The sequence below is a fragment of the Humulus lupulus genome, chromosome 1 (assembly GCF_963169125.1).
Source record: "Humulus lupulus chromosome 1, drHumLupu1.1, whole genome shotgun sequence".
Classification (NCBI taxonomy): domain Eukaryota; kingdom Viridiplantae; phylum Streptophyta; class Magnoliopsida; order Rosales; family Cannabaceae; genus Humulus; species Humulus lupulus.
This window is the reverse complement of record NC_084793.1, coordinates 90,576,838-90,603,888: the sequence shown is the minus strand read 5'-3', so window position 1 is coordinate 90,603,888 and position 27,051 is coordinate 90,576,838. Positions and strand designations below refer to the sequence as shown.

General features: G+C 37.3%; 1 long non-coding RNA gene and 6 other non-coding genes across 9 annotated transcripts; 1 reads left to right on the top strand and 6 right to left on the bottom strand.

Moving 5' to 3' along the window:
- The first annotated feature begins 6,594 nt into the window (after positions 1 to 6,594).
- Positions 6,595 to 15,198, top strand: LOC133795797 (uncharacterized). Of its 3 annotated transcripts, none has more exons than XR_009875395.1 (3): positions 6,595 to 7,090; positions 8,126 to 9,458; positions 10,690 to 15,198. It is a non-coding gene; the product is annotated as an uncharacterized LOC133795797 (long non-coding RNA). The 3 variants fall into 3 exon arrangements; XR_009875393.1 differs by having other exon boundaries at positions 6,614 to 7,090; positions 8,126 to 8,263; positions 9,396 to 15,198; XR_009875392.1 differs by having other exon boundaries at positions 8,126 to 15,198.
- Positions 10,689 to 10,760, bottom strand: TRNAP-UGG (transfer RNA proline (anticodon UGG)). The gene has a single exon. It is a non-coding gene; the product is annotated as a tRNA-Pro (tRNA).
- Positions 12,164 to 12,235, bottom strand: TRNAP-UGG (transfer RNA proline (anticodon UGG)). The gene has a single exon. It is a non-coding gene; the product is annotated as a tRNA-Pro (tRNA).
- TRNAP-UGG (transfer RNA proline (anticodon UGG)) lies at positions 12,871 to 12,942 on the bottom strand. The gene has a single exon. It is a non-coding gene; the product is annotated as a tRNA-Pro (tRNA).
- On the bottom strand, positions 13,515 to 13,586 carry TRNAP-UGG (transfer RNA proline (anticodon UGG)). Its single transcript has one exon. It is a non-coding gene; the product is annotated as a tRNA-Pro (tRNA).
- Positions 14,130 to 14,201, bottom strand: TRNAP-UGG (transfer RNA proline (anticodon UGG)). The gene has a single exon. It is a non-coding gene; the product is annotated as a tRNA-Pro (tRNA).
- A 1,086-nt stretch (positions 15,199 to 16,284) lies between the features above and the next one.
- TRNAP-UGG (transfer RNA proline (anticodon UGG)) lies at positions 16,285 to 16,356 on the bottom strand. The gene has a single exon. It is a non-coding gene; the product is annotated as a tRNA-Pro (tRNA).
- Between the last annotated feature and the right edge of the window lie 10,695 nt (positions 16,357 to 27,051).

Genomic DNA, 27,051 nt, shown 5'->3' with positions numbered 1-27,051 from the left:
CGGGGGTATAAATCAATACGGACCGAGCCTAATGCCAGTCCCACCCTAGACGAACGAGTTCCGGGGGTATAAATTAAAGAGGACCAAGCCCAAGGCCGGTCCCACCCCGGACGAACGATGTCCGGGGGTATAAAGTCAAAAGGACCAAGCCCAAGGCTAGTCCTACCCCGGACGAGCGATGTCCGAGGGTATACATTAAAGAGGACTGAGCCCTAGGCTGGTCCCACCCCGGACGAACGATGTCCGGGGGTGTAAAGTGAAAAGGACCAAGCCCAAGGCTGGTCCCACCCCGAACGAGCGATGTCCGGGGGTATAAAGTAAAAGGACCGAGCCCAAGGCTGGTCCCACTCTGGACGAGCGATGTCCGGAAGAGAGAAGCATCTGGTATGCCCCAGGGCAAAGTCGTGGCCTACAACTGGTAAAGGGAGAACAAGGTTCCAAAATAAACTATTTAAGCCACGTTGGCCCGGGCCATTGGAGCCGGGAATGGAAAATAGGCGGTTAGGTCTGAAAACTCAACAAGCTAGTCAGTTGGTCTAGTCCAGGCCGTTGGAACTGGGACCAAATCCTCTGAATCAGTCAGACACAGTAATAAAATGAAGTTTTTACTCAAGGAATAACAAAAGAAAAATATTTATACCGGAGAAAGCAATATAAAGTGTCTTGGACGCGTAATCGTCCAAAAGAGTATTACAAAATTACAACAAAAAGATAGAAAAAAGGCAAGGTGAGGGTCCGGGCCTAGGCTTCATCCCCGAGGAGCTCCGCGTCTTCCTTCTCCTTGGCCTCGAATTCGGCCCTCTTCGATTCCGAGTCGGGGAAGACCAGGAGGTTCATGCTCTTGTCCTTGCGCCAAGCCATGTAAATGGCCTCCTCGAAAGTGACTTCCAGCATGCCGTCCGCCTCCTCCTTCTCGCGGCGGGCCTCCTCGTGCGCCATCTTCTCCTCGCGGAGAGAGCTGTCCAATTCGCGGACCTGAGCCGTCAAGGTCAAGATCTCCTCCTTGTCCCGGGCAGACTGAGCCGCGGCCGCCTCCAGAAGGGTTGCCCTCTTGTTGGCCTCGTTTCCCTTTCGGGATAAAGCCTCTTCTAGCCCGGCCTTGACGCGGTCGAACTCCTCACGGTCTGCTTGAGCCTAGGCCGTATCCCTGGCAAGGGCCTCCTTGGCGGCCTCCCTCTGGTTCACGGCTGCCTCCAGCTCCAACTGGACTGTCTCCATCTTCATGGCCAACTCGGCCACCAGATCGGCACTCCGATGAGACAGCAGATCAACCTAGAACAAAGTAAAGTTAGGAGGAATCCTTATAAATAAATAAGAAGAGGGAAAGAAAAGATACGAAATGAACTTACCGCGGTGGCCTGATGGCGGAGTGCCTGATGGCTATTGTGGCGTACCGTTTGAGTTGGAGGTTGGACATGGTGTTCCCCACCTGGTCCAACAGGTCCGCCGCCAGGGGGGCCGTGTCCTGCCCAAGCTTAGGGCGGAAGCCCGTCTCGGCGGCTGGCCGATCCACAATCGGCTAAGGGGCCCTGAACGTCGCTGGACGCTCCGCGAACTCAACCTGACGGCGGATCGTCAGGGCCTTGTATGTTTCGTCTCTCTAGCCCCAACCATTCTCCCAGGTCCGGTTAATCAGTCGGGACTGTTCATCCCGCACAATGGCTTCCCCCTCCTCGAGTAGTGTTGGAAGTATGGGGAGAACCGGCGGTGCAAGAATCTCTTTCGCGGCGAGCCGACTCTCGCAGTGCGACTCGTCAGCCGAGCCATCCCGCCTCATCCGGGGCCTTCTTCACGGTGTTGGCCTCCTAGGCGCCAGCGTCCAGGCCCTTTTTCCCAAAACTTTGGCTGGCTGCTGCACCCGTCTCCAAGTCAATCACCAGGTGTGGGGCAGAGCCGGAGACTGCAGTCGGGTCCACGGCCTGAATGGGGACCATGGCAAGGGCTCCCCCGCCGGGTCGAAGTTCCACCCCGGGCGCCTCCTTGTTGAGGTTTGGGTCCAAGCCCGCCACCTCGTTTGCCTTTCTGGCAGCTTTCCTGGCCGCCCTGTCCTTGAGGAGCTGCCTCAGTTCGCTTGCGGGGGTAGACATGCCATAGTCTCCTGCAAGAACACCAAAAAGAGTCAGTACGACTAACCAAAAGAATCAACATCAAAGCTAATAGTGACCTAGGACGAACCCTCATCTATGCCCCGGGCGTGACTCAACTCATCTAAAGCGAAGGAGTGGACTCGGTCCCCCATGTCGTCTGGGTTCAAGAAATTCCCATACTGAAGGAAACCGGACAAGAACACAAGAACCTCCGAGCCTACGGGGACGGGAGACGAAGGTCTCGTCTCCCTGTTAGCCCCGAATGCGGGGCCTCAGAGGGCTAGCCTATCCCTAGCTAAGTCCTTGACTTGGGGAGCATAAGTTAAGATTAAAGGGGAGTTACCTCGCCCTGATACGCTAGCCCCGAGGGTCCCCGTGTTCGGTAGGGCATCCTCGAAGAGCTCTTCCAGATCCTTCGAAGTGGCCGCCTCCGTTTGGGCCTGGTCCCTTTTTTGATTGGCCGCGTCGGCTCGCACCACCTTCTCCACCTCCGCGATGTGGTCCAGGGCCAGCTGTTCCCTGATGGCGACATTCTTCTCGCACTGGATCCCCCGAAGGTTCGGGATGATAATAGTTTGGTGGGCCGCGAGCATCCCGACCAGTCAAAGGTTGTTCGTGGTGACGTAGCCTCCTACATCTAGGCCATCCGCGCTCAGCCCGGAATAGTACCTCCTCCGTTCCAGGATGAACTGGGTGAGGGGAGTCTGGGCGAAGGGTCCTGCCACCCGGAGGAACATGATGAGGAACGGACAAAAAGAAAGAAAAAATAAAAGAAAAAAGAGGAAAAGGATCAGGGAAGCACTTACCCATTCGCTGGAAGTCCAGCAGCAGCGTGGGGTTCTTCTCCACGAGGAACCCAGACGTCATGAACCAGTAGTGACGGACGTCCGGGGGATGCTTCCAAGAGCTGGTGGGAGCGAGGTAGTTACCTCGCGGCTTCAGTCTGTAGAAGACGTCCAAGGTTTTGTCCTTGGCGTTGACCTGCGGCTCCATCTTGTAGAAATACAAGATTTCGGCAGGGGTCGGCTCCGCGATCTCCTTCGCGGCGCAGAACACTCGCCATCCCGCGAGCAGCCGGTATGCTTGTGGCAGAAGCTGGAACGGTGCGATCCCCACGTACGTCAGGAACCGCACGAAGTAATCGTGAAACGGGAGTGTGGCTCCCGCATTGATATGGCCAATGCTCCATGCCCCGAACCCTTCTACGGACGTGTGCGCCCGTTCCTCGATCCTGGCCAAGCGGTTGTGGAAGAGTCCGGGGGTGGACTCTATGCCCAGGCGCTTCTCCAGGATGTACATCATCCGGTAGTTCCAGAATAGGTTGGTGAGTACATCCATCTCCCATCGGTTGCCCTTGGGGGTCTGGGACCCGGAGAGAACGACGGGGGCCCTGTTGACTTCTTCCTCTGAGTGAAGGGTGATGCCCGTTGCCATAGTTGATGATTTGGGAACAAAGAAAAGAAGCCAAGTAGTCAGTACCTAAACCCAAGAAAGTTAGTTAAGGTACGGGGGGTCTCCTAATGACTGCTTGGAGTCCCCTCCGGATCGGGTCCGGGATCACCAGGGAACCGCGAGACCCAGATCGGGAAAGGAAAAAGGGCTACTGAGTAAGGCTCCACCATCTGTCCGGGAAGCATCCAGACCCAGAGCAACCCGAACCAGGCGGCCTTCCTAACAGTTCCTAAGTGTAATCAGATTCTAGCAGCGTAAGCATACGAATTAAAAGAATAGCCTAAGTTCGTATATTCATCAAGAAGGTCATAAGGACTTGCTGTGAGTTGTTGGCCGTAGAGGATGGTGGTTGTCCGACGGTAAGAGCGGCAGAACTTCGTTCTTGAACTGGTGAAGCCGGTTCAGCAACTCGTCGATAGGGCAGACCCAGGACGTGCTCTCAGGCGGATGGGCAGACGCTGGGACTGTCGGAAACAGTAGACGACGTAGTGTAAGCAAGCGATGAAGGATGTCGTCGGCGATATCGGACATGCAAAGCTTCAGTTCTTGAAATGACTCGAGAGTGTAAAAATGTCAAATGAATGTCTGAGGAGTATTTATAAAGGCCCGAATCTTGGCCTCTGATCCAACGGATAGAAATCTCCCCATCGAACGGTCCAAGATCGTGCAGGGGCATTTATGAGCACTCTAAAGCTGGATCCTCGCCATCTCAGATCTAACGGCCCAGGAGAGGCGAATGTCGAAGGTCGCCCCATCCGACGGTCCGCATCAGCACAGGAGCATTAATGAAGGACCCCCGTGCGGATGGGACGCTTCGGAATCTGTGCTGACGCACTAGCCTAGACCTAGCGACCCTTGAGGTGGTTAGGTGACCTTTCGAGGTCAAGATCCATCCATGCAGCAGTCGCCTGGCGACATGTGTACCCCTACCACGAAGCAGGACTTAGGTAAACGTACCTAGACGCTGGTAAATGGTCCGGGCCCAGTATGCAGCAAGCATCACTGCCCTTTGTCACGGACCCACAATTCCAAGCAGGAACTGAGAAGGCAACCATGGATTGTCCGGGAACAAGGCAAGCCTTCACCTGGCGGCCCCAGGCAAAGGCTTGGGGGGTAAATGTTATCCCCATTTCCTGTCTTGGGCCCGGGACGATGGTCCAGGCCCATGGTCTGGGTGTTCGGATATGGGCCCGGCCAAAGCCCGCTTGGTATAGGAGTAACCAAGGGCTACGACCCAAGTGTGACTCTGGACCCGGATGGTGTCCGGGATGGTGATCTAGGGCAGTCGTCCAGGAGACGTATGGACAGTTGGGATTACAGTTGAAGTATACGTAAAAACGATCCCAGAGCCTGGTAAACGGTCCGGGCCTATGGTAAACGAAGAGGGAAAGAGGTAAACAAACCTGGATCAAGTCCTCCCGGTTTGGTAAGGAAAAGCATCCGTGACCTTGAAGCCGTCCCACGACGCGTGGGGGTTGTCCCTACTTTTCACCTGCGGAAAAGGCCACCTCGGGATTGCACGCCGCTGTTTCAGACTTGCGCTGCCAACTACTCTGACTGGCTTTGTCCCTTGAATCTGCCTCGTAACTCGAAGTGCCCAGACCAAAAGCACCATTTTTTCGGGCGAAATATAGTTCTTGGGCCGCCCTATTAGGCCTTAATTATTCTTGGACCTATGTATTTTTATCTTTCATATTGGGCTTCCGCCAGAGAAGCCAAGAGTATCCACATCTTTGATGGGCTCGGGTCATACCCAGCCCAGATCCAGTGTTCCTACGAGCCTATAAATACAGGCGTTAGAACACTGAGAAAATGATCTCTCTTCGACTTGTATACAGTTACTCTGTCAAAACGTAGATAAAAACTCCATTGTAAAAGACTTTCTAAGCTCTAATACAACTGACTCGTGGACTAAGGCTCATTAACGCCCCAACCACATAAAAATCCCGTTTTTACCTTCTAAAGTCCATATCATTAGTCTTATCTAATATTCATTAGTATAGTTTCCGAAAATCTCGGTAAACAACTGACTAGGGGTATTATTTTTTTTATTTCGGTATTCAAATATGATATTTTAATAAATAAAAAATTGTTGGTGATTTTTAAAATTAAAATGCAAAAATTCATTTGAGATGTAAATTCTCTTATTATTATTATTATTATTATTATTTAAGAATTTGATTTGGGATGGAAATTTTTACCACGGAGAGGGGCCCTGCAGGGACCCGCCCCTAATGGGGTGGGGAATTCCGCCTGAATGAGGAACGAGGGCCATTTTCAAACTCGAATATTAAACGGGGCGGAGACGGGGATAACACTCCCTGCCCCGACAGGACTTCGTTTAATTTTTTTTTATATAATATTTTTTTAATTTATTTTATATGTTTCTTTATATGATTTTGTAGCATATTAGTAACTTTTTAAAGATTTTTAATTTTATTTTAGACATATTTAATACGTTGAGTGATTAATATAGTGTCATATATATTAATTTTAAGTAATTTAACATTGTTTATTTTAATTTTAAATAAATAGGTACCCAAGATTCTTTGCACCACTCCCAATGATAAATACCACTCTCAGGGAAAAATACGAGGAAATAGGGACATGGATGATGATTAAAATGGTTAATGGGACGGGGGAAGGAAGAGCATCCCTAATTAGTCGCTCGTTTCCATCCCTAATTTTGATTTGTAAGCAATGTACACTAAGGCGGGAATATAAAAGAAGGAAATTCCCGCCTGAATGAGGAACGAGGGCCATTTTCAAACCCGAATATTAAATGAGGCAAGGACGGGGATAACATTCCCTGCCCCGACAGGACTGTTTATTTTTTTAATTTATTTTATATGTTTCTTTATATGATTTTATAACGTATTAGTAAATTTTTAAAGATTTTTAATTTTATTTTAGATATTTAATATGATGAGTGATTAATATATTGTAATATATATAAATTTTAAGTAATTCAACATTGTTTATTTTAATTTTAAATAAATAGGTACCCAAATTATCTGCACCACTCTCAAGGATAAATACCATTCTCAGGAAAAAATACTAAGAAATAGGGATATAGATGATGATTAAAATGATTAATGGGATGGGGGAAGGGAGAGCATCCCCAATTAGCCGCCCGTTTCCATCCATAATTTTGATTCGTAAGCAATGTACGCTGAGGCGGGAATATAAAAGAAAGAAAATACAAGAGACTAAAAATGATTTAAGAATAATAAAAGTGCCGAGGAGCCACGCGGCGCGAATACGAAAGAAGGAAGGCGGAATGTTTTTGTTTTGAGACATTTGGCATGAAGCCCGCCGGAATCTGAACCACAATATAAAGCACTTTTTTATCTTTCTTTTAATATATTATCATCACTAGCACTAGTACTACTCATTCTAACTCCTCAACTCCACGCCGCACCTTTAGAAATTTCTCTTATATTTTCCCAACACCCAACCAAACACACTACTAACTAAACTAGCTTTGCAGATTGCAGTAGTTCATTTTCTAATTTCTTCCATTGATGAATATTGAAGACCGACGTTTTGTGGTAATAAAGCTCAGTCATTAAACGCCTTGCATGTCTTATTGTTCTGTCTTTGTGTTTGTCAGCTTTATTTATTTATTTTATTTTCTCTAATATATTGATGAATTTGAAGTGCCATTAGGAAAGGTGAAATAAAATTTTGGGTTTATTTTGCTACATATTTTGTTGGTATTGTTGTTTTGATAGGTTTATTTATGGTTAAAAGAATGATTGTGGATACGAATTGCACACTTTGCAGTCTCTATAAGCCAGTTTAGGCTGCTAATGATAGCATATTTGATTTAGGGATTCAGAAATGAAATTACGTGCTCCCAAGCACGATACTAGACAAATACCACTGTATCAGGTGTTTGATGTTTTGAATGCGTAGCCTTTATAAATTTGATTTTTTCTCACTTGATTGGCCATGCTCAGTATTTTTTTTTGTTTTTTATTTTTGTGTGTTTTGTTGGGTTTAGCTAAACGAGTAATGGGATCATCAAGCTTCATGTATTGGTTGACTTTCGACACTGTAAATTGGATTACTTAGGGTTTGAGGTTAATGGATAGATGCCAGTAGTTGCAAGGTTTTTAATAGTAGTTAATGAATGGCAACTTGTGGTTTTGAGATGTTTGGTTTGGTCTTTTGTTAATTATTTTGCTCAGCCTTAGCAACATAGTATATGGTTAAGTCTATAATTTAGTTTGATCATCACCCATATTGATGTACTTAATCTAAAATTTTGCTCTATGCTCTATTACTTTTGTTTGAGTTTGGGTTTAGCTTCGTCGGTTGACAAAGTTAAGAAGACGGTGTGAGTATTCTGGGCAACAAAATATTTTCTATAACAATAGTTGCTACAACTTTAACCATGATGGAATAAGACAGACATTAGAATTTAGATTTCGGAATAAGTTGGACATTATATTCTAGGTTTTGTATCCATATTTTAACATATTTAAAGCATTATATTAAGTGACCTGTATTTATCAGTTTTACATGTAGTTTTCCTGTACTTTTAAAGATATTAAAGTTACTGACAATTTGTATCTTGTCAGGTTTCTGATAGTTCATCTATTGATGTGGTGGGCCGGATTTCATAGTTGGAAAGTAAGAAGACTGACAATCCCTTGTTGATGGTGCAGCACTTCTTACATATTGCAGTTGGAAACTTTGACCTAAAGTTCTCTTATCGGGTAAGGAAGGATTTTACATTATGTTTCTAATATATCATAGTTGTATGTGCCTTTGCAATGCTGTTACTTATTGAGTGAGTTTGTATGTTAGTGTGATGTCTGCAACATGTGAATGGAAAGTATATTGCTCTTTTAGACTGTAATGTCAGTCTGGAGTGCATTTTCTGCTACCTATAGGATTGAAGTTGATTTAACTTCTTTTAGCATGACCTTATTATCAGTGACTGCATCTGTTTTTTTTTTTTTATTTATTTTTTAAAATTTTGTACAAGACAGTTTGTCCAATATTGCAGGTCCTTAACTGCACTTTTTAGATCACCTTGCCCATAGCATTATGACATTAGTTGAAAGTGATATGGGTTGGTGGACTCCTTGAAATTAAAATAAATATGAATGTTTTTGACTAAAAAGTGGGCAGTTCAAGGATGAAACTGGTAGAGTTATGGTGCTTACTTTGTAATCATGCTAGAATTATTTTCTCATCCTGTCCAGTTTCTCCAGTTGTGAACTCTTGTTTCTTCCACAACCCCACCCTTTTGTTTGTCATAGGGTTGATCTTAAAATCTATTCAATATTCTTATAAATATGGGCCTTGCCAAGAACGTTGCTTATTAAGTGAGTTTGTTTGTTAATGTGGACATCTAGAACACGTGAATGAAAATTATATTGCTCAGGCCGGGGAGCATTTTCTGGTACCATTAAGATTCTGAGTGTTCTTTTAGCATGACCTTATTGTCAGTGTAATTTTCAGCTCTTCATTTTCGAAATGTTGTGTGAAGGTAGTCTCGTTAGTGTTGTTCAGTATTACAGGCTCTCAAATGACACATCTACATTGTCCAGAGCCATATGAAATTGGTTGAAAATTATATGGGTTGGTAGTTTCCTGGAAAATTATATTAAAATTAAAGTTTTTGGTTAAATAGAGGCATTTCGAGAATTGAACTCAGGACCTTTTCCACCTAAAGTGAGAATCATACCACTAGACCAAATGCCCACTGATGTTTATCTTGCAATCTATATGTTTTAAACAGGATATTGGTTTTTTTTTTCGCTCCATAATTTCTCTTGTTGTTCTGCTTAATTGACTTCTTCTATGTTCCATTTTTCTTCTGTACTTTGTTTATAAACTCAGGGTACATTTTTCCTTGGTGTTGTGACACTCATACATAATAGAAGATTGTCTTTACTTGAAAAGGTAAAAAAATCACTCTTATAAATGAATTAGCTGGCCTCTAATATATAACAAAGAATTGTATGTTTTATTTGTATAATTATTTTAGTTGCAATTCTAAGATACTGATGTATGTACAATTACCAATAAATAGGCAAACACCCTTTGCCGAGTCAGGACCAGGTTACACTTAACTTTAAAATATCAAAGTGAAAGCTGATTGTGGTCTTCGTCTTCCTGTTAATTTATTGGATAGGTATTAATTATATTAGAACAAAACTGAATACTGTACTAGTTAGCAAATTTTTTGCAATAACAGATCAAATAAAAGTAACACTATGTTAAGTCATTCCAAGAATTGAACTAGAGACTTTTCACACCCTAAGCGAGAATCATACCACTTGACCAAATGCCCACTAATGTTCTTTTCATATTTATGTTGCAGAGGATTGATTTCTTTTGTTGTATAATGTTTTTAGTTGCCATTCCTAATGTATAGTGTCAACTTACTACTGTTTTTTTTTTTTTTTCATTTATAAACTTTGTGTTGTTTGCCTTGGTGTTCTTTGATACATAACAGGAGTACATTCAATAAATATATACCACATAATATAGGTTTGTCCATTTAAATATTTTAATTTATGATGGACATCAAGAAAAGCACATGCTTTTGAGTAATGATCATCTAGCGCTTTATACATGGCTTTTCAACTTCAATTTTGTGAGTTTTTCAGTGGCCTAAATATGTCCTTGTGTCTGAGAACATGGTCTATTTGGGGATTCTTTGTAAGATGTGTATGGACATATGTTTAGCTATTCTATGCTTTCAGTTATGAATTTATTATCAAACTGGATTTTGCAATATTTAAGATGAGAGGTTTAAATCTTCAGGTGGTAATGGTATACAAATATAATTGACAGGATTTCTTTTCTTTTATTCTTCTTTTTTTTTTGGGGACAAATGTGTTTGCAAGTTTTACTGTGGTCACAAAATTATTAGCATTCAACATCTTTAGCTAGTGTTATTCATATTTATTAAAATCTTGTTGGAATAAACTTTACTTGAATTCCTCTCATGTAAGAGTACAGGTGCTCATCTTGCTAGGAACCAAGTAACATGACCAACAATTAAAAATTAAAGAGGAAACTTATGACAGCTGTATTTAATAATTAGACTGAAAACTATTTATGTACTATCTATTAGATTCCTTCACCAATATATATAAAATAATAACAAAAATCTTTGCAAAAACAGGGGCATTCCGAGAATCGAACTCGGGACCTCTCGCACCCAAAGCGAGAATCATACCACTAGACCAAATGCCCGCTGATATGTATCTTGCTACCAATATATAGAAGTACTTAGAACTGGATTGATTTATTTTCTTTTATAATTTCTCCTGTTTCTTTTGCTTAATTAACTTCGTTTATGTTTATCTTTACTTTGCCTTTACCTTAGAGCACATTTTTCTTTGGTGTTGTAAAACTTATATATGATAGAATACAGTATTTACTTGAATGGGAAAAAATAAAACTGCACTCTTATAAATGAATCAGGTGGTCTCAGAATTTAGTTGTGTGTCATACTTGCTTTGGGATGACTGATCATATGATGGTGTTCTCAAGGATTCAATGTTTATCATATCCTTCATGACTAGTGATTGCTCATGTATGGGTTTTCAAATCTGGTCTGGATGAAAACATGGTCTCTTTTCATTTGTAGAGATCTTAATAAAAAATTGAGATGTGTGAAGCTGTTTTTAGTCTTCTTAAAAACTTGCTGGAGTAGTATTTTAGATTGAAAATGGAATAGTTACCAGATTCATATGCAAGGCGTGATAATAAAAAATATGTAAAACATGTTCCAAAAAAATTGGGGTATTACGAGAATCAAACTCGGGACTCTCGCATCCAAAGCGAGAATCATACCTCTAGACCAAATGCCCCCTGATGTTTATCTTGCAGCCAATATGCTTAACACAGATTAATTTCTTTTGTTCTATAATTTCTCTTGTTTCTATGCATAATTAACATCTTTCATGTTCCATTTCTCTTCTCTAATTTGTTTGTTTTGAAAGTCAGTGCAGCTTTCACCTGTGTTATAAAACTCCAATATAATAGAAGATCTTATTTACTGAGAAGGAAAAAAAATAAAAATTGTCTTTTTGTTCTGTTATTAATGATCAAGTCGGTTTAGGAATTTTGTAGTGTATCATACTTGCTTTGTGATCACCTGTCAAATGATGATGTTGTCAAGGATTCATTGATTATTGTATCTTTCATCGGTAAGGTTTATTTTTATGACTTTTCAAATCTGGTCTGGATGAAAGCATGGTCTCTTTTCCATATCAGATCTTAAAAAAATTGAGTTGTGTGAATTATTACTGTGTACTAATGCAATTGTTTGTAAGTCAGGACAAGAAACTATATTTTTGGCTTAGGAATTTTGATGTTTTGTTTTAATCTCTATCTTACCACGGTTTTCCTCCGCCATAAGTGAGGCTCCCTACTAAATTTGGGAGGAGGTCAGTCTAAGACATCTGACCTCTGTCTCTTTTTCAAAAAAAAAAAAAGGAAAGTATGTAAAATATTAAAATTGGAAGCTCTTTGCAGTATTTGTACTAACTTGATGGAGTAGTATTTTAGATCCAAAACTGAATATTGTACTAGTTATTAGATTCCCTTTTCAAGGGCTGATAAAATAAATATAAAACATGTTTGAAAAAAATGGGGCATTCCGAGAATCGAACTCGGGACCTCTCGCACCCAAAGCGAGAATCATACCACTAGACCAAATGCCCACTGATGTTTATCTTGCAGCCAATATGCTTAACACAGATTAATTTCTTTTGTTCTATAATTTCTCTTGTTTCTATGCATAATTAACATCTTTCATGTTCCATTTCTCTTCTCTAATTTGTTTGTTTTGAAACTCAGTGCAGCTTCCACCTATGTGTTATAAAACTCCAATATAATAGATCTTATTTACTGAAAAGGAAAAAAAAATTGTCTTTTTGTTCTGTTATTAATGATCAAGCCGGTTTAGGAATTTTGTAGTGTATCATACTTGCTTTGTGATCACCTGTCAAATGATGATGTTGTCAAGGATCAATTGATTATTGTATCTTTCATTGGTAAGGTTTATTTTTATGACTTTTCAAATCTGGTCTGGATGAAAGCATGGTCTCTTTTCCATATCAGATCCTAAAAAAAATTGAGGTGTGTGAATTATTACTGTGTACTAATGCAATTGTCTGTAAGTCAGGACAAGGTTATGCTGAAAGTATGTTAAATATTAAAAGTGGAAGCTCTTTGCAGTATTTGTACTAACTTGATGGAGTAGTATTTTAGATCCAAAACTGAATATTGTACTAGTTATTAGATTCCTTTTTCAAGGGCTGATAAAATAAATATAAAACATGTTTGAAAAAAAATTGGGGCATTCCGAGAATCGAACTCGGGACCTCTCGCACCCAAAGCGAGAATCATACCACTAGACCAAATGCCCGCTGATATTTTTCTTGCTACCAATATATGTAAGTAATTAAAACTGGTTTGATTTTTTTTCTTTCATATTTTCTCCTGTTTCTTTTGCTTAATTAACTTCTTTTATGTTTTTTTTTCTACTTTGTTCACATTTTTCTTTGGTGTTGTAAATCTTGTATATGATAGAATACAGTCTTACCTGAAGGGAAAAAGAAAATTGTACTCTTATAAATGAATCAGGTGGTCTCAGAATTTAGTAGCGTGTCGTACTTGCTTTGCTATGTGATGACTGATCATATGATGGTATTCTTAAATTAGGTTTTTCTTGTTTGACCTTTTTAAATCTGGTCTAGATGAAAAATGGTCTCTTTTCATTTCCAGATCCTAATAAAATATTAAGATGTGATCGAACAATTCAGTCTTTTGCTAAAGCAGGGGAAGGTTTATGCTTAAAGTATGTATTAAATATGGAAGCTGTTGGTTGCCTTCCTAGTAACTTGATGGAGTAGTGAGTCAACGGAATACTGTAGTAATTACTAGATTCCTTTACAAGATTGATAAAATAAATGTAAGAAAAAATATTTTTATGAAATGGGGGCATTCCGAGAATCGAACTCGGGACCTCTCGCACCCAAAGCGAGAATCATACCACTAGACCAAATGCCCACTGATTTTTATTTGCAGCTAATATTTTTAATGCAGGATTGATTTCTTTTGTTTATTTATTTATCCTATTGCCTTGCTTAGTTAATTAACTTTTATGTTTCTTCTCTACTTTGTTTGTTATTAACCTTACTGCAGATTTTGCCTTGTTATTGTAACACTTATACATATAAGAAGATCGTATTAACTTGAAAGGAAAAATAATAATCTGCACTCTTATAAATGAATCAGATGGTCTCAGAATTTTGTAGTGTATTATTGTTGCCTTGTGAGGTCCGATCATATTATGGTGTTATCAAGGATTCAATGTTTTTAGTATCCTTCATAGGTTAGGTTTCTCTTGTATGACTTTTCAAATCTGATTTCATTTTCAGATTCTAATAAAAAAAAATATGTGAATGAATTACAGTTCAATATTGCAGTGTGTTATGCTTAAAGTGCTTAAAATTAAAATTCAAAGCTGCTGCAGTCTTTATTATTTTAGATCCAAAACTTAATATTTTTCTAGTTAGCAGAAGTAAATGAAAAACATTTTTAACAGAAATGGGGGCATTCCGAGAATCGAACTCGGGACCTCTCGCACCCAAAGCGAGAATCATACCACTAGACCAAATGCCCATGAATGGTTATCTTGCAACCAATGTGTTTAAAACATGCTTAGTTTCTTTTGTTTTGTAATTTCTTATGTTGTTCTTCTTAATTAAGTTATTTTATGATGTATTTTTTTTTATACATTTTCGGATTTTGTGTTTTGTCTTATTATATGTTTGGACCAATGTTTTGTAAAATGATTCAAATAGAACTCTAAACCTGATTTTGGCCAGATTTTTTTCAACTGAAATCACAAATAATTCATCAAAGTAATAATTCAGAACAAAAATAAAATCATTCTGCTTAAAAATTGTGTTTTTATATTCAATTTTTTCTTCATTAAAATTGAGTTTAGGGATCTATTTGAACTATTTTACAAAATATAGTATCTGAAAATAAATTTTTTAAAACAGTCCAAACAAATAATAAATCTTTTTTTTTCTTTGTTTGTTTTAAACTTATAGCAACTTTTGCCTTGGTGTAGTATCACTCATGCATAATAGAAGATTATTTTTTTGTTCTCTTTTTTTTTTACTTGCAAGAAAAACAAAATTGCACTCTTATAAATGAATCAAGAAGTCTTGAAAATTTGCAGTGCATCATATTGTTAGGTGATGACTGGTCCTATGATGGTGTTATCAAGGATTCAATGATAGTGAAATTATGGAACTCATGGGCTGGTTTCTCTGGTATGACCTTTTCAAATATTGTCTGAATGAAAGAGTGATCTTTTGGGTGTTTTTCTTTTGCAAGACCTTTTGTGAACTATGTTTGTCCTTTGTTGCTTTTTAATTTTTTATTTTACCAGAGTGGATCTTACAGTATGTAAGTTGAAAAAGTTTATTTCCTCTTGCTAAAAAGTTTCTGAGATGAATGAGATTACAGGTAAGTTTTAGCATTGTCAACTATTCATTAAAGCTTTATTGGATTAAAATATGTCTGCATGTAAGATCGCAGGTGTGCATTTGACTGTAAACCAATAGATCTGCATTGAATATTAAAATAAAAAATAATTTCACATGCAGATTTCTGTCAGCAATTAAAAATTGAGAAAATTTATGACAGATTTATTTAATAACAAAACTGAAAGTTGAATCTGTTCTACTTAATAGCCTTCTTACAACAACATATAAGGTATACGTAAATCTACATCTGCAAAAATAGGGGCATTCCGAGAATAAAACTCGGGACCTCTTGCACCCAACGCGAGAATCATACCACTTGACCAAATGCAAAATGCTGAAGTATGATGTATACAAATGATAGTCTAATTTCGCCTGTGCACCTTTGACAGTCATTGTGTATATTTGACTTTGAATTTGTCATCAAATGCATATGAGCAATATAAGAGTTGAAAATTTCTGCTTTATTGATTGGTTTCTATTTTAAAAACTATAATTATAAAACATTAGTTTGAAGTTTTATGATTTGAAAATATTGTTTGAAAGCCAAAATTATGTGTTTTAAAAATGTTGATTGGTTAATTGTTATTTGGAGAAAACAAAGAGAAAATAGAGAAGATAAACCACTGTTTCATTAAAATTTTGTTTAGTGGGTCTCACTTGTTAGGTACTACAATGTCATATATCTCTAAGTTTGGCTGTTATTTCCTATTCATTAAGTCTGTAAAATAAATGCACATTAAAGTTAAGTTTTAGCTTGGCCACATAATTATCAGCATCTCTAGTTTTATCTTGTTTGTCTGCTTGTCTGACCATTCATTAAAGCTTTTCTGGAATAATATATGTTTTCATTATCATTCAAGAGTACAGATGCTTAGTTAGTTGACTGGGAAGCATTGCGACTGTTTTCATTTAAAGATTACTAATTGAAACTTATAAATATATAATGGCTGCTTTATTATGGCTACGTACTACCATGGCATTTATATGTTGGTGTTATTTGCTATTTATCAAGTGTCTAAAATAGATGTACATTACCATCTAACAGTGTTAACTGCTCAAATGAGTCAGGACCAGTTCACACTTGCTTAAGTATACTAAAGAAAATGAAAGATCTGTTTTGACTCTTCCTAAAAAAAAACAATTAAAAAGTTATATAGAAACTTATTGGAGTAATTACAACCAAAAAGAAACAACTGCACATGTTAGGGGCATTCTGAGAATCGAACTCGGGACCTCTCGCACCCAAAGCGAGAATCATACCACTAGACCAAATGCCCGCTGGCAATTCTTATTAAGTTTATCTTGCACAAGTCTAAAAGATGAAAGTTTTACAAAGATAAAGAACTCTGCTGTGGACTGAATATTTCACTGTATATTATGAAATCTGCTCAAAGAATGATGAGAGCCAAGAATACAATATATACAAGAGAAATGAATATCTAAATTAAGAATATTCGAATATCATGTAACGGCCTGACCTTGCAAGGACAGCCACAATCATTACACAATTCTACAAGAGGCAAAATAGAGTAACTGAATACAAAAGGAGAGCTCCCTCAATGTTATGTTGTGCTGTTGAATTCCACTGCTTACTCACTGGCAGCTGACTCATTTTCCATATCAGCAATCTCTTCAACAGCACTTAATATGTTTAACATAGAATTGGTTTATTTTCCTGTTGCAGTTTTTTTATTTGACCGAACTCTTGAAAAGTTTCTTCTTCTTGTATTGTGGAAATATTAGTAAGATTTCATCTGTTACTGGCAAGTTCTAGCATGATTTCATAACTTCAGCATCTGTTGTTTGTTTATGTCTTGTTTACCCATGTCTTGTTGGAATAAAATGTGTAAATTCACCATTACATAAGATTGCAGGTGGTTAGCTGACAAAGTACCAAGAGCCATATAAATATCAAAACTTAAAATATCTTCATTTGCAGATTTCTAATAAAAATTATAACTACATAAGATAGACATTCCTCCTTTGCTGAGTCATGATCAGGTTAATTTTAATTATTTAAACATTAAACTGAATGCTGTTTGTGGTCTTCCTAATAACTTATTCAGACTGTACTTTAGAACAATGCTGAAAACTGTACTAGTTGGTAGATTTCTTGCAATTTAAAATAAATAAATAAATAACCATATTAATATAAAAGGGACATTCTAAGGATTAAACTTGGGATCTCTTGCACCCTAAGCGAGAATCATACCACTAGACCAAATGCCCGTTACTATTTTTTTATTTATTTATTTATATGTTTATGTTGCAGTTAATATATTACAAAGAATTGTGTCTTCTGTTGAATAAATATTCTAGTTGCTATTCTAAAACACTGGTGTATGTACAATAACCATTAGATAGACATACATCATTTGCTGATTCAGGACCAAGTTACACTTAATATTAACGTATCAAAGTGAAAGCTGTGTGGTCTTCCTATTAGCTTACTAGATAAGCATTTTAGAGCAAACCTGAATACTGTACTAGTTAGCAAATTTATTCAACAACAAATAATATTAATGTAGGATGAAATTCCATTTTTAGTAATTACTAGATTAATTAAGATGCGGAATGGTAATTAAATGTCGAAACAGATTTCAGATTTGTCGAGACAAAATATGAACTTGTCACGACAGAAACTAAACACAATAAAAAGATAGTGCAAAAACAATAAAGAACACAACGAATTTTTAAAGGTTCAGAAACTCTTTCGGATAACCTACTCTTTGGGGTCACGCCCAGATAATAAAACCAATTAATAAAGAATTACAAGTACAAAATATTGACTTAAACAAAACAAGACTCCCTCTTGAGATTTTCCGCGACTTTTTTGTACTTCTCTTCACTAATTTGATTCTGATTGAAATGCTCAACTACTTGAACTCTCTTCAATGGTCAGCGAGTGCTTACATACTCCCGACACAAGGCTTGTAAAAATCCTCTCCCGAAGACTATAAGAATTGTGTTCAAATTACAACATGTATTCACTCATGAAAGTTGTATAAACTCACCACAAAACTAAACTCTTATTTTATTACAAGATCACATTAATACAATGTTCTTGAATACAAACAATGAACTCTCACAAATATTACAATTCACTCACAAACTATGCACCAAAGAGTTCACTTTTTCTCAAGGCCCTAGAAGCCTATTTATAGAGACATTTTCGTGCTTAGAAAAGCTGAGAAAAAATCTCCTAATTAAAGCAAGAATATTTGAAGATATTCTTTAATAATGAAGATTTATCTTTTTTAGATAATTCTAATTCGACAGAAACACATTTGGCGGGGACAGCTAATACTTGTGTCAGATCAAATTTCTCAAAATAGAAATAACAATTAATTACTTCAAAGATTGTGTTTCCTAAAATTTATAACCTTGAGCAACATGAAGAATAAAAGACAAATATTCCAGAAATGATTTTGAGTAAGCACATAATATTTTCTTTATAAAACCAAGATACAAATTCTCTTTATAAATATATTGTGATAAAATCAAGCTAAATAAGGAATTATATGTAAACATTACAAATTAAAACAAGAGATTCATTTAGAAAATCACAACAATAAGAATTTAAAATTATCTTTTAAATAAAAATATATTTTTATAAAATTTGCCAATTTTAGGATTTACAATCTCCCCCTTTGGCAATTTTATAGATAAGCCATATCTATTTTTTAAAAGATCCTGCATAAAACAAGTGAGTGCTTAAATTCACAGTAGTGACAAGAGTCTCGAAATGACTTCCCCTGCCAAAAATAACCAAAGCACATGACTAAAACAATTAACAAAAACAATGAACAATTGCAGGTCAAAAACCAAAAAATAGAGTACTTTCTCTCCCCCTCATTGTCTAAGAAAATACCAAAGAACAAAGGAAAAGAAACCAAAACAAAGACACATTTAGTGTTCTTTTACATTTATTGAAAGCAAATAAAAATAGATGGAGAGGAACAGTTACCGTCATGGAGCTGGAGTGGTAGATGCATTGATGATTGCCAAAGAAGCCAGATTTTGGCGTTGAGTATCCTCCATGGCAGTGAACCGCTCGGAGAGACTTGCAATTCCTGTCTGGACAGAAGCGAGAGCAGTCGGAATAGTAGGGGAGTCAGGCTTGGCATCTCCAGACCCAGAACCAACCAAATTAATGCCCTTAACCTTTTCGAGCTGTGGTAGGAGCATTGTCATATTTGATCTCTTTGACAGTGTATGTAGGTCCAACCAAAGGAGAAATCAAGGTCTCATGTGACTTCTTCAAAGGACGTTGAGAGTCCAACAGTTTGTAAATGACTTGCGAAAACATCAAGTGTTGACCCTTGCGTTTGTCACCACTCAAGGACACTATTTGATCAAAAATAGCAGCAGCAAGATCGACAGTGACACCAGTCCCAATTTTGAACAATAGAAAAGGCATATCTTGAGTGATGGTCGAAGAGTGAGTGGTGGGGAGCCAATTTAACATGGCAAACTTAAAAAGTGCACCATAGAAGTGAGTAAGATTCGAGACACGAAGAGATACACTCGGTTCCCACACCATAGCTTGGCCAACTAATTTAGACAAAACTTGATCCTTTGCAAACTCAATAGAATCATCAATCTCCACAGGAACTAGATTTAGTACCTTAGCAATTTCGGTAGGACTAAACTTATACCAATGACCCCTAACACAAACCTTATGGAACATAAAGGAATTCTAATCTAACAACTCATCATTCAGATTTGCATAAAATTCATTAATTACCCGAGGCACAAACCCATCAAAGCCAGACAAAGAACGTAACCAACTCCTTTATTCTAAAGTAAGCAAAACCCCAAAAACACGACGAGGAGAAAAAAGGAAATTTCGTTCACTAATGAAGTGAGGATGCTCATAAAATTGCATATTTATCTCATTACCATTAAAACAGAAAGTAAAAGAATGGGCTTTGAAAGATGAACTTGAAGAACGGACGGGGCACCTTTGTGTTTAGTGCTTTTGGCAGATAATTCAGGAAATGCCAATTATGTTGTGCCCTTTGGGTCAGATGCAACAGGAGTGGTTTCTGATGGGTCTGCTTCTGATCCAGTCTCCTCTGAATCTTCACGTGGTTCTTCAGGAATTGGCTCGGTCAAGGAGGGGTCTAACTCAGGCAGTGAGTCTTCCGTTTCAGGAGAGACATCCTCCGAGGAGGTGCAGGGAGGAGGATTGATTTTTGCCTTCGATTTGAATTTGGATAAAGGAGTGGAATCAGAGATGGAGCTAGTACCTTTTGCTGGAGCCACTTTGGTCTTCTTGGTTTTCTTTGACCCAGTGGCTTTGGATTTGCGTTTGCCCTTTGCCTTGGGTGTCATCGCATCAGGGGATAATGACGACTCAAAGTCATAGTAGACGGATTGGACTCGACTTCGGTGGAGACAGACTGTGTAGGGCTTGAGGTCAAGGCGGGCTAGTTTTTTACTGGACCTTCGGGTGAGGCGAGTGGAACCATCAAGGCTTGGTTTTGTTGCTCATCGAGGTTGGGAAAGGTCACTCCTTTACTAGTAGCCCCAACCAAAATAGATCGCTCAAGACCTGGAAGAGCAAGGACCTTCCTTGCAATGGTTTTAAGTCGACGACCTGTAGGAGCCGAGGCAGCTGGGATTGACGCTGGAGCAGGAGGAGTGGCAGAGGGAGTCATCTCAAGAACTATCTCTTTCTGAGACTTCACAAGTTTGGAGGTAGAACCACGATCTCGGGTCTTCATGGCTGCTAGAAGAAAAAGGAAAGGAGACAACAAAGAAGAAAAACCTAAAAAACTTGGGCACAAGTAAGGGAGAAAGAAAACAGGAAACACTTAGAATCAAAAATCCAAAGGGAATCCGAATATATAGAGAATTCAGTGAACAAATGAGGCAAGTTCGAAAATGGGTAACAAAAAAAAATGGGTAACCGAATTTAGTGTGATAAATGTCAAAATATCTCATTTTTAAAAAAAAAAATTCTTTCGCACGTCAAAATTGGAAACTTTTACAAGATTTTGAATATAATGAGATAAAACAAATAAATTGCATTTTTTTTCTCAAATTTGATTTGTCTTTAGTACTCGGTCAAAATTTTATTTTTATTTTTATTTTATAAAAAAAAATTGTCGAAAAATGAAAAGATAAATTGTCATACCATATGTGTCCATGTAAATGCCAAATCTTGTTCAAGAGAAACAAGATAACAATTTTCTTCAAAAATGAATTATAATTAAAATACTAAGTGATAATGATAACCATAATTCGAAAAAGAATATCCCAAACACAAAAAATATTTTAATCAATTCATTATGTGTATGAGTCTTACAACATTCTTACACAGTCTAGTCAACAGACATATGTGTGTGCATGTGTAATCAATTTAGCGTTTCTTTTTGTCTTTTAAAGCTAGGGTCATTGCCCATGTTCGGCAATTGCTAATTACCTAGTACCAACTTACTTAGTGTCAGCTTTCACACATCAATATAGGTAGCTCATTTCTAGAATAGAGCCTGAAAAAGAAAATGGATTAAGGAATACTCATACTGAAATGGACATAATGATTTGATCAAATATAAATTGGAGGGTCTATAATTTTTCAAATATGGTTTTTATTCCTCATAAAGTATAAGAATTATAACGTTCATTTTCCAAAAATTGAAAAAATATGGTCAACAAATTTCTTCCAAACAGGACAAGAGATTTACACAATCACATATGCAAGGCAAGCCAATCAATTTTTTGGAAATTTCAAATAAAACAAACCCCTAAGGATTTCCTGAGGGGATCAAATCTGACTATGTCTAAAGCTTTAGTAAAAATATATGCAATTTGTTTGTTAGTCTCAACATATTCTAAAATCATAATTTTGTTTTCAATAAGTTCCCTGATAAAATGATGACGAATGTTAATATGTTTGGTGGGAGAGTGCTGAACAGGATTTTTGGAGATATTAATAGCACTTGTTTTATCACAAAAATGGTTAAAATTTTAAGATCAAACCCATAGTCAGCCAACATTTATTTCATCCACAAAAGTTGAGTACAACAACTTCCTGCAACTATGTACTTAGCCTCAGTTGTTGATTAGGAAATGGAGTTTTGTTTTCTACTATGCAAGGAAACCAAATTGTTTCCTGAGTTAAAACAGCCACCACTTGTACTTTTGCGGTCATCAATGTTTCCTGCCCAATCTGCATCACTATAACACAAGATTAGAGTTTGTTTCTTTGGAGTACCAAATGCCTAAATTAAGAGTATTATTGATATAACAAATAATTATTTTTACAGCAGTCACATGAGACTCCATGGGGTTCCCTTGGAAGCGAGCACATACTCCAACATTGTAACTGATGTCTGGACGACTAGCAGTTAAGTATAGAAGACTCCCAAACATACTCCTGTAAAGAGTTGGATCGACTTTTGTCCCATTCTCATCTTTAGATAGTTTGACAATGGTTCCCATGGGAGTTTTAGCAGGTTTAGATGCATTGAACCCAAATATTTTCACCAAATTTTTGGCATACTTGCTTTGTGAAATGAAAATTCCCTCATCTGACCGCTTAACTTGGAGCCCTAAGAAAAAATTGAGCTCTCCCACCATGCTCATCTCAAACTCTTCCTGCATTTGTTTCACAAACTCCTATACTAGAGAGTCATTAGTAGAACCAAGCACTATATCATCAACATATATTTGAGCTATCATAATATTTGTATCAACATTTTTGATAAAAACTATCTTGTCTACTCCTCCTCTCTTGTACCCCTTTGAGACCAAAAAATGACTTAGTCTCTCATACCAAGCCTGAGGGACTTGTTTCAACCCATACAAAGCTTTTTGCAACTTAAAAACATGATTAGGAAAGTGAGGATCCTCAAACCCTTTGGGTTGCTCAACATAAGCCTCTTCATTCAAGAATCCATTTAAAAAAGCGGATTTAACATCCATTTGGTATAATTTAAAGCCAAGAACACATGAAATAGCTAGCAATAGTCTTATGGATTCAAGTCTTGCAACAGGGGAAAATGTCTCATCAAAATCAATTCCTTCAACTTGAGTGTACCCTTGTGCAACTAGTCTAGCTTTATTTCTTATTATGGTGCCAAATTCATCAATTTTGTTTTTAAATAACCATTTTGTACCTATAACATTAGTATAGCTTGGTCTAGGGACAAAGATCCATACCTCATTCCTTGTGAATTGATCTAGCTCTTCTTGCATAGAATTAATCCATGATTCATCACTTAAGGCTTCCTTCACGTTTTTTAGTTCAAATATAGAAGTAAAATAAACAAATTGAACCAAGTTTACATACCTCTTTCGAGTAACCATACTCTCTTCAAGATTTTCCAAAATGAGATCATTAAGGGTGATTCTTTTTTACTCTGGTTGAGGGTTCTTTTTGAATGGAGTCAGAAGAATTAACTGGACTTTCCTTCTCTATTAGTTCAGTTGTTGTCGCGATAGAACATGTGTCTGATACATCATTAGCCGTTGTTGTCGCCTCTGAATGATCTTCTATCAGAACTGGTATCCCTTTATGTTGTTGAACATCATGTCAATTTCTTCCTCATGGGAGTACTTAGAAAAATCTTTTAAATCATCAACAACCACATTAGCAGATTCTATAACAGTTTGGGTTCTCATGTTATAAACACGATAGACCCTACTATTATTGTAATACCTAAGAAAAACACTCAAATCGCTTTTGGAATCAAATTTGGCCAGATTCTCATGATTTTTAAGAATATAACAAAGGCACCCAAAGACATGAAAATAATTGGCATTGAGTTTTCTACCTTTCCAAATCTCATAAGGTGTTTTATTTGTACCTGGACGTAGAAAAACATGATTAATTGTGTAGCAAGCAGTGTTAATTGCTTCAGCCCATAGTTTCTTTGTGACTTTTTTTCTATTTAGCATAACTCTGGCCATTTCCTGCAAGGTACGATTTTTCTGTTCCACTACCCCATTTTGTTCTGGAGTTTTGGGTGTAGAAAATTCATGCAAAATTCCAAAAGATTTATAATATTCATCATAAATTGAATTTTCAAACTCCTTATCATGATCACTTCGTATTCTTACAACTTATCCAATGTTGCAATTTTTTTCAACTCTTAGTCTTGTACATAGAGTTTTAAAAGCTTCAAATGTGTCTGATTTTTCTCTTAAGAAATCTACCCAAGTAAATCTAGAATAATCATCCACACAGACAAAAATGTATCTCTTACCATTAATATTTTCAGCTTGTATAGGACCCATGAGATCCATATGTTAGGAAAACTTATACATGATCTTTATTTATTTTCATGTAGATCTAATATTAAACAAGTTAATATGAGACAACCTAGAACATGTTTCTAAAATTGAATTCAAAGAGAAATAATGATAAGAATACTGACATTATACGCAGCGGAATGATAGAGTCATTTCTTCAGTTTCTCTAACCCTTGTATCCTTTCTATCACATAGTATTACTAAGAAACTGAACCGTTCTTCAATTTTCTTCACAGCCTTCCAAAGTATCCTTAGAATCACCTAGACTAGGGTGGGCATTTCTCAACACATGAAATAGATACAGAGAGAAGAAAAGAAAAGAAAAATGAGGCTTAGAAAATGACTTAAGCAGTAGAGAGAATATAAAACCTATCTGAAACTTGTGATTCAACTTATGTTTTCAACTCTCTCTTAGCATTCCTTTTATAGGCTCAATTAGGTCATTTATGTAATTAAAAAATCAATAAAATAATAGCCAATAATCAGCCCTAGGTCAAAATTATCATGGGCTTTAGGCCCGTGAAATTTCTCATTTGATTATAAGCCATTTGGACTTAAAATCAAGGTCTGTATTATTTTCTATTGATTTAATTAATTAAATAATTATTCAAATCCCTTATAAAATTAATTATTGATAATTTGAACATTAATTTAAACTTATTTATTAATTTAGATACCAATTTATCTTAATTAATAAATCTGTCTTAATTTCTCTTTTCTTCTTTAAATTATATAACTCTGTGAAACTATATAAAATTATCTTGGTCAACTTTGATAATTCTAATTGATAATTAAATCAATTAATTGAGACTATCTAGATGATTTTATCCAAGGTGCAGTGGGGACCATGGGCCTATGAAATCAAGCTCCAATAAGTTATCATAAACCTAACAAATAAATTTACTAACTTATTAATTCCTCGTGACTCCACTAAAGACTTGGAATTGCACTCTTAAATTCATAGAACGCACTACAAGCAATATATATACATTATTAATTATCCATTGTTACAACCATAACTGTCACTCAATCCTCTATGGACGGTCTATAATGAGATGAGACTAAAATACCGTTTTACCCCTCATTGTATTTTATCCTTAAAACACTTAGTTCCTTGTAAATGATATTTCAGTAAACTAATATTAATTACTGAAATGAGATCTATATTATTTAGCACCTTGAACCAAACTAAAAGGAAACCATCATTTCACTTCTTCATCAGAAGCTATAGATGTTCATATCTATGATTAACACTCCCACTCAATTATACTACCGAGTTCCCAAGATGTAAGTATGGGCTAGTTCGTAGGGTAAGCTGGTAACGAACAAGTCAAAGAACTCACATAATATAATCAGTTAGAATACTAACCATTCATAATTGAAATTGAATTGACTTATGGTCAACTATATGATATGACTAGAATAGATAATAACTATATGTTTACTTATCTTGTCTACACTCAATATCGGTCCAGTCCGATGTAAAAAATACATCCAATCTTATCTACTTTGCTAATGTTCTGAAAAGAGCATAACACCACAATGTGTAAGTAGATCATATCGTAGATTGGCAAGTCAGTGTAAATCTTGTGCATTGACTAATCTTAGGACTAACTTATTTTGAACATATAATCATATTTATATTCTACTGTGATTACGTCACTATAAATACGATTAGTTATATGCTCGGGATTTAATAGAAGTTTATATTAAATAAATAATCATGAAAATAAAACTTGTGAGCAAAGTGATTGACCAAGTCAAAAAATGATTTCTATTCTTTTATTGATAATAAATGAGATTACAAAGAAATTGGGTTTTAATTAGGGCATAAAACCCCAACAAACTTCCACTTGCATTAATTGAAACTAATGCCTTAATTCTACTAATCTCATTTCCTTGATATTCTTATCAAATGTAGCTTCTGGTAGTGTCTTTGTAAACAGATCCGCAAGATTATCTTCAGATGCAATCTTCATTACCTTCACATCTCCCCTGCCCAATATTCTCGAATAATGTGATACTTATTTTCTATATGCTTACTCCTCTTGTGACTAAGAGGTTCTTTTGAGTTGGCTATTGCTCATGTGTTGTCACAAAACAACACAAGCGGTTTATCCATTTCTGGAATAACTCTAAGAACTGAATAGAACTTCTTTAGCCAGACTGTTTCCTTAGCTGCTTCTGACGCAATTATGTACTAAGCCTCCATGGTGGAATCTAAGATTGCAGACTGTTTTGCGCTTCTCCATATTACAACTCCACCCCCAAGAGTAAACACCATTCCAAAGTAGTAGACTTCTTGTCATCGACATCAGTCTGAAAATCTGAATCGGTGTAGCCTACAGGGTTCAGAACACCACCGTTGTAGACTAACATATAATCCCTAGTCCGCCTTAAATACTTCAAGATATGCGTAACTGTTATCAAATGTTCCGATCCTGGGTTTAACTGATACCTGCTCACCATTCGCACTGCATAGCAGATATTTCGTCTAGTACACAACATAGCATATATCAGACTTGCAACTGCAGATGTGTAAGGAACTTTTCTCATTGCATCTTCCTCTTCAGGAATCTGGGGAGACTGCTTCTTTGAAAGATGAATTCCATGGTGGGACGGTAAACGTCCTTTCTTGGAATTTGTCATTGAGAAACATTCAAGCACTTTATCTATGTAAGCTCCTTGAGATAGAGCTAAGAATCTGTTCT